A 7,500-nucleotide genomic window follows, 5' to 3' on the forward strand; every position below is an offset into this window, starting at 1 on the left:
TGTTTACTTCCTGTCTCTATGAAGCCCCTCCTTCTGAAAAGCACACTGTGCTCTGATTGGTCGGCTGGATCAGTGTGTTGTGATTGGTCGAGCGCTTCGAGTGTGTTTGGGAAATGTCCCGCCCCTTACCATAACTGCCAGTTTAACACACTACTAACTAACTCAACCAGGCCCTGCCCCTTTATTCTGCGCATTAATTATTATAATGAGGAATATTGTGACGTGTTCGTTCCCGGAAGAAACTCAAGATTACACTGGAGGCGTTTCAGGAGTTCAGGAACACTGACACTGATATAGAGAAGAGCTGGAGCTTCTTCATGCTCAAACTGCAACATTACACACTAAATAAAGATAAAGATGTGAAAAAAGTTTAATGAGCGCCACAGCCGACTGGGCCAATCAGAACCGAACGCCAGTCATGAGCGTATAATTTCATCAATAATTTAATATCTTTGTCTATTTAAATGTATTTAAGTGTATGGAGTAACACTGTTCTGCATTACTCTGAGAATAAAGACGCTCCAGTACTAGTTTGTATTAAAGTTGTATTAAATGTGGAACGCCACACAGAATCATTCATCAGTGGAGAATCACTTTGATTTGATTCTTATTGAACGACTCTCTCGATCTCTGGCTGTTTCTGATCTGGTCTATGGAGTCTGTATTGATCTGATCTTCATTTCTGGTAACTTTAACTTAGGTGTGTTTGTATGTGATGAGTATGGAAGTCACATCAGAAAAAAAAAAACATAATTATGACATAAAAAATCAAGTCACCTTTATTTATATAGTGCTTTTATATAATACAATAAGTCAATAAGTAATAATTATGAGATTAAAAGTCGAAATTGACTTAAAAAGTCATAATTATGACATATTGTGACATAAAAGTCATTATGACAGAAACTTTTTAATCTCATAATTATGGTTTAGCGCAGGGGTCACCAAACTAAGGCCCGTGGGCCGACTCAGGCCCGCCACCCCCCTTTGACTGGCCCCCCAGCCCCTCTGCCCCCACTACTTGAACCGGCCCTATGAGGCAATCCCCAAAAGTCGTCATGGACGGTACGTCATGGTACGGGCGTCACAGTTTGGTCCATATATTTACACGGAGAATACACGGTATAAAAATAAATAAAACTTGCGTGCAATTTAATTAATGTAATGTGGAACTACTGTTAGATATGCGGATTCTTAGGGACACCTAATCTGTAGCTCCGCCTTAGTTCTGAAGCTCTGAAGCAGGCTGCGGTGTAAAGATTGCAATGCTGGAATATGTTGAGAGAGAGGTGTGGCCGCGATCGAAAAGTCGTAAAGTGTTTACTTATATTTGTGTGTGTGTGTGTGTGTGTGTGTGTGTGTGTGTGTGTGTGTGTGTGTGTGTGGCGCGGCCGTGATCGAACAGTGGAAAAATAAAAACATACTCCGTCATTTAGTTTATGCAGGACATCATTCAAACTGCAAAGTGTTTAAGATACTGTTAATTACATTTTTAAGGAAAACAAATATATTAATCTGAAATGTAGCAGATTAATTTTCAATTAATTCAGGTACAATTACCAAACATATCAAGGTATTTTTATTAATTGAATTAATGAACTAATTATATAAAACTATTGTCAGTGCACTACAAATAAACTGGTTCTATGCCTTTACTTTATTAATAAAACTTATTTAAAAAAAATACAAGGCTTAAGACATTTATTTTTCTTTTGGTGGTCCAGCCTGAGACATGCACAAGCCTTCTGCATTTTTGTTTTGCTTTTCCCTTCATTGTACCGAACCGTGATGTCTGAACCGAGGTATGAACCGAACCGTGACTTCTGTGTACCGTTCCACCCCTAAAAGAGAGTGCAGAGTTTTCAAAGAACAGTGGACCAACGATTATTTGTGAAGAATAACTTTAAATAAAACAAAGTGTGAAGACTCGATTACAACTTTTGCAAACCACTAGTAAAGATAAACAAATATGTGCCAGGAATCAAGTGTTGATATAGTAGTGTGGATATAGTAGTGGGGATGGCTGTGCCAGGCTAGTAATCTCTACTACACAATGAGGCCTGCTGGTGGTCATTTTAGTCTGGGTCATACAATTCTATGTTATATAGCTGACCCGGCCCCGGCCCCCCATCACAGTCAGGAACGATAATGTGGCCCCCAGAGAAAAAAGTTTGGTGACCCCTGGTTTAGCGTGTCCTGATTTCGACTTGTGAAATAATTATGGCTTTTTACACCAGAATTTCGACTTTTTATGTCATAATTATGATGTAGTATGTCATAACCATACATCATTTATGTAATAATTTTACTTTTTACCTCAAAAGTACGAGTTTTTTCCTCATGTGGCGGGAAAGTGCTCGACTGTCGCTGCTGTTCCTTCAGTCACCAGCAGATGTCGCTAATCTCTCTAATCTCAATCCTGCACTCCATCACGTGGTCACAGGCCACAGGTATTGATTTCTATTCTGTTTTGAAGCGAATCTCTGAGTCTCTGACACGGAGCCTCGCGACGCCGCGGTGTGGTGTGGAGTTTTCGCGCATGCGCAGAAGCGGCTCTGGAAGCCCAAGAGTGTTTCAGGAGTTGAGCGATTCCACTTCAGCGCTGCTTCCGCGTTCCGTTCGGTCATTATCACGTGATAAGATTAGCCTCTGATTGGTTGCACTTATCATTTAGTGGGAATGCTTTTTAAGTGTTAAATATTTATACTTAAGAATTACAATGATTTGAAATGTGTCTGTGTTATGAACTGGTGTTTTTACATTAAATTCAATAAAGTTTGGCCACAGTATTATTATATTATATACAGAATGTAGGCCTACTTTAGAAATTGTGGATAAATAAATACAGAAATACTATGAATATCAAACCAAATGTTTAATATTAACAGATTAGAGGAAGCGTAGAGCACAAGTCAAGTACAAATAAATACAATTAAATTGCAGGTTCTTTACAAATTCTGCTCGTGTTCTTTTAATCAAAGGAAACAGAAAAAAACAATAAAATACAAAAAAATATATATGACTGATGAAAATGCTAAAAAAAATCTATACATCCGTTTTGCTTTTTTATTTCTTGCGTCTTTTAAGGCCTCAATATAATGCTTAAGTTCAATTTTAAATAATAATGTTAGGTTTATTATTAGTCCATTTCTGATTTCTGTTTGTGTGTATATGTGCGCGGCCCTGCGGCGCGTCTCATCCGTGACGTCACGCGTCGCGGGAGCTGCAGTGAATCGGAGTCGACAGGCTAGAATCTGGAGCGTCGCGTCGAAGCGCAGCGACATTTTCATTTCATTTCAGTTTCTCTTCATCAACAGGCTCGATACACACAGTCTGATCTCAACACACACACACACACACACACACACACACACACACACACACACACACACACACACACACACACCCCAACTGATGCTCGGAACAACCCGGAGCCTGAGAGGAGCATCACGCGCTTCTGTGGGAGATTCTCCGGTGAGTGAGTGTGTGTGTGTGTGTCCAGTGCGCGAGACGCTCGCATCTCTCATCAGATCTCATTGATTATTGATTATTGACCGTTTCTGTCAGCTGATCGGCTCGTGCACGCGCACATGTGCGGTGATGTTAATAACACACACACACACACACATAAGCAGATGATCATCACAGGTGAGGGTGTGCATGAGTTCTGCAGGCGTGGTTCTCTATATCATAATTCATAATTAATCTGTGCATGCTAATCATGAGGGACTCATTTGCATAACTCGTGCTGATGAAGCTCTGATGTTGCTGTAGATATTCTGAGATATTATCATAGACATATTATATATCATGGCATTTCCACGCAATATGGTGTTTTCATGAAACCATAATATGTAGTTCATGTCTATAAGATTGTAATATTGCTATTATAGCGCATACAACAAAAACAATCTACACAGTTTTTATAATGATTTTTGCATTGCAAAAAAAAAGTTACTGCACCTGATAGCATGTGTGTGTGTGTGTGTGTGAGTGTGTGTGTCTGAGACAGAGAGAGAGAGAGAGAGAGAGTGAATGTGTGTGTGAAGAGCCAGACAGCAGCAGTGTGACCGTCTGTCACGTCTGACGCCCGACCTGAGGATTCTGGGATAGCGAGCTCATCTGTGTGTGTGTGTGTGTGTGTGTGAGTGTGTGTGAGACAGAGAGAGAGAGAGAGAGAGAGAGAGAGAGAGAGAGAGTGTGCATGAGTACACACACTCACACACACACACACACACACACACACACACACACTCTCTCTCACACACACACACACACACACACACACACACACACACACACACACTCTCTCACACGCACAGACACTCACACATGTTGGTGTTTGGTCACTGTTGCCTCACGAGTCTCATTGCTTCCATTCAGGTCTGTTGTGGTAATGAAGTGACGCAGTGTGTGTTCACACACACACACACACACACACACACACACACTTGTAGTTTGTAGTGTGATTGGTTTGTTTGTTCCGGTCCGCTTGCCGTTCACACTGGCACTTTAACACTTCTTCACATGAACCGCACTAACAGAGCGATCATTAGAGATATAACAGGTGTGAACACACACACACACACACACACACACACACACACACACACACACACACACACACACACACACACACACACCCTGCAGTGATAGTTCACCTCAAGTGTTCAGTCTCAAACCGGTATTTATCATTTCAGTGAAGCACAATAGGCCTAGATGTTCACCAGAGAGAGAGAGAGAGAGTCAAACCGGTTTTGGAACATTTTCATTTGTGTTAAATTCTTCCTTTAATGAAAAACGTGTGTGTGTGTGTGTGTGTGTGTGTGTGAACAGAAAGCAGATGTCTGATACACCTCAGATCATGAAGATAACGGTCATCAATGACGGTCACTTCGTCTCGCTGTCTGACCGAATGAATGAACAAATGAACGAACGAATGAATGAATAAACTAACTAACTAATGAATGGATGAACTAATGAATGAATGAACGAATGATTAAACGAGTGAATGAACGAACGTACGATTGAGTGAATGATTAAACTAATGAATCAATTAATAAATGAACAAACGAATGAATGAACTACTGAATGAATGAATGAATGAACGAATGAACGAGCGAATGAATGAATAAACAAATGAACGAATGAATGAATGAATGAACTAACTAATGAATGGATGAACTAATGATTAAACGAGTGAATGAACGAACGAACGAATGAATGAATGATTAAACTAATGAATGAACGAACGAATGAATGAATGAATGAACAAACGAATGAATGAACGAATAAATGAACGAATGAATGAATGATTAAACTAATGAATCAACAAATGAATGAATGAACAAGTGAATGAATGAACGAATGATTAAAAAAGTGAATGAACGAACGTACGATTGAGTGAATGATTAAACTAATGAATGAATTAATAAATGAACAAACGAATGAATGAATTACTGAATGAACGAATGAATGAACTACTGAATGAATGAACAAATGAACGAGCGAATGAATGAATAAACAAATGAACGAATGAATGAATGAATGAACTAACTAATGAATGGATGAACTAATGAATAAATGAACGAATGATTAAGCGAGTGAATGAATGAACGAACGAATGAATGAATGAATGAATGATTAAACTAATGAATCAACAAATGAATGAATGAACAAGTGAATGAATGAACGAATGATTAAAAAAGTGAATGAACGAACGTACGATTGAGTGAATGAATGAACGAACGAACGAACGAACGAATGAACGAACGAATGAATGAATGAATGATTAAACTAATGAATGAATGAACGAATGATTAAAAAAGTGAATGAACGAACGTACGATTGAGTGAATGATTAAACTAATGAATGAATTAATGAATGAACAAACGAATGAATGAACTACTGAATGAATGAACGAACGAACAAACGAATGAATGAACTACTGAATGAATGAACAAATGAACGAACGAATGAATGAATAAACAAATGAACAAATGAATGAACAAGTGAATGAATGAATGAACGAATGATTAAAAAAGTGAATGAACGAACGTACGATTGAGTGAATGATTAAACTAATGAATGAACGAATGAATGAATTAATGAATGAACAAACGAATGAATGAACGAATGAATGAATGAACGAACGAACGAACGAATGAATGTGCTGCTGTCTCTCGTTCTCTCACCTGATTCGCTCTCTTCTGTTCTTCTATCAGTGTTTTTTCTCCACACATTGAAAGGTTCAAGTGTTGTTTGGATTCTCTTCATAATGTTTGTGCAACTCTTTACGAGAAGAGCGAATCGTTATCTCGATCTCGACACATACGCGATCTCATTCCTACATGTCAACGATTCGCGTGTGTTTGATCACAGAACACTCAGATCCGAGTTCTGGTCCACAGAGAGCCGATGTCATGTAGAGATGAAACAGATTCACAGAGTCTTTTCAACACACAGTATCAGTGTTTCTGTCTTACAATCACTCAGATTATCACAGAAGTGCTGGGAGAAAGGTTTATAGTTCAGATATAAACACTGATGTCATCCGTCTAGTGATCAAAATAGAGCAAATCACTTTTTAAAAGTAATTTGATGCTTCAAATAAAGATTGTGTCAAATGAGTCTTTACACCAGTAGGTGGCGACAAGAGACGAATCAGAAACACTGATTCATCCAGTGAAGTCTTCGAGTGAGTCATTGAATCATTCACTCAAACTAAATCTTTCATTTAAATTAATTATTGTTTCCAACCTTGATAATCCAGTGTCTGTGTCGGATCTTTCCCTCTGTTCTGAGTCTGTCGGTGTCTGCATGATCTTCACACGGACTCTTGCAGTGAAATCTGTTTCTGTCAGGCACTAGAGATTCAGAAGAAGAAGAAACGGGGTTATAACAGTGTCGGTTTCTGGAGTTTGTTGAATATGTTGAAGATGTATTCCTGCCTGATCACTGTTGGAGTGTTTGGGTCGGTTTCTGGAGTTTGTGTGTAAATCTGCCAATAGTTTTCTCAGATGAAATGGTGAAATGCTGCTGAAACTACATTACCCATGATGCTGTGCAGAAAGCCCCACCAATATGAGTCAAAACAAGCAAAATGAGCCAAAAGATCTCATAAGCTCCGCCTACTTCCATGAAGCTCTGCGAATGATGTAATCGAGTCGATCTCTCTACTCTCAAAATACTTAAGTATTTAAATTAGATTATCCTTCGTAATACTTCATCACTACAGTCGTTACGTTCACAGTCTTGTACTTCCTGTGTCTTTTTGTCTGATTTTCAAATACTTTTTTGCTTCACATCAAAGTTGGTAAAGTTGTGCTTCTCCTGGTAGATGACTGGTTTGGTTCATGGACTTCCAGAAGCACTGATGGACAGGCAGTGCTGAGCTCTCGTTTTAAAGTGTAGATCTTTTAATTATTCAGCGCTCCGAGAGTCTGGAGTTCAGCTGCATTATTCATATCCTCTGAAAACATGAAAACTGCACAACTAACG

The 7,500-nt window shown here is 39.0% G+C and overlaps 1 protein-coding gene across 2 annotated transcripts in view; it reads left to right on the forward strand.

Moving 5' to 3' along the window:
• The first annotated feature begins 3,279 nt into the window (after positions 1–3,279).
• The window catches only part of cskl (c-src tyrosine kinase-like), a 29,038-nt gene continuing 24,817 nt past the window's right edge, over positions 3,280–7,500 (forward strand). For both annotated transcript variants that reach the window (XM_081372132.1, XM_081372133.1), the window contains exon 1: positions 3,280–3,474. The gene's annotated coding sequence lies outside the window, so the exon portion shown is untranslated. The remainder of the gene's footprint in view (positions 3,475–7,500) is intronic.

The sequence above is a fragment of the Scardinius erythrophthalmus genome (assembly GCF_964197995.2).
Source record: "Scardinius erythrophthalmus genome assembly, chromosome: 8".
Classification (NCBI taxonomy): domain Eukaryota; kingdom Metazoa; phylum Chordata; class Actinopteri; order Cypriniformes; family Leuciscidae; genus Scardinius; species Scardinius erythrophthalmus.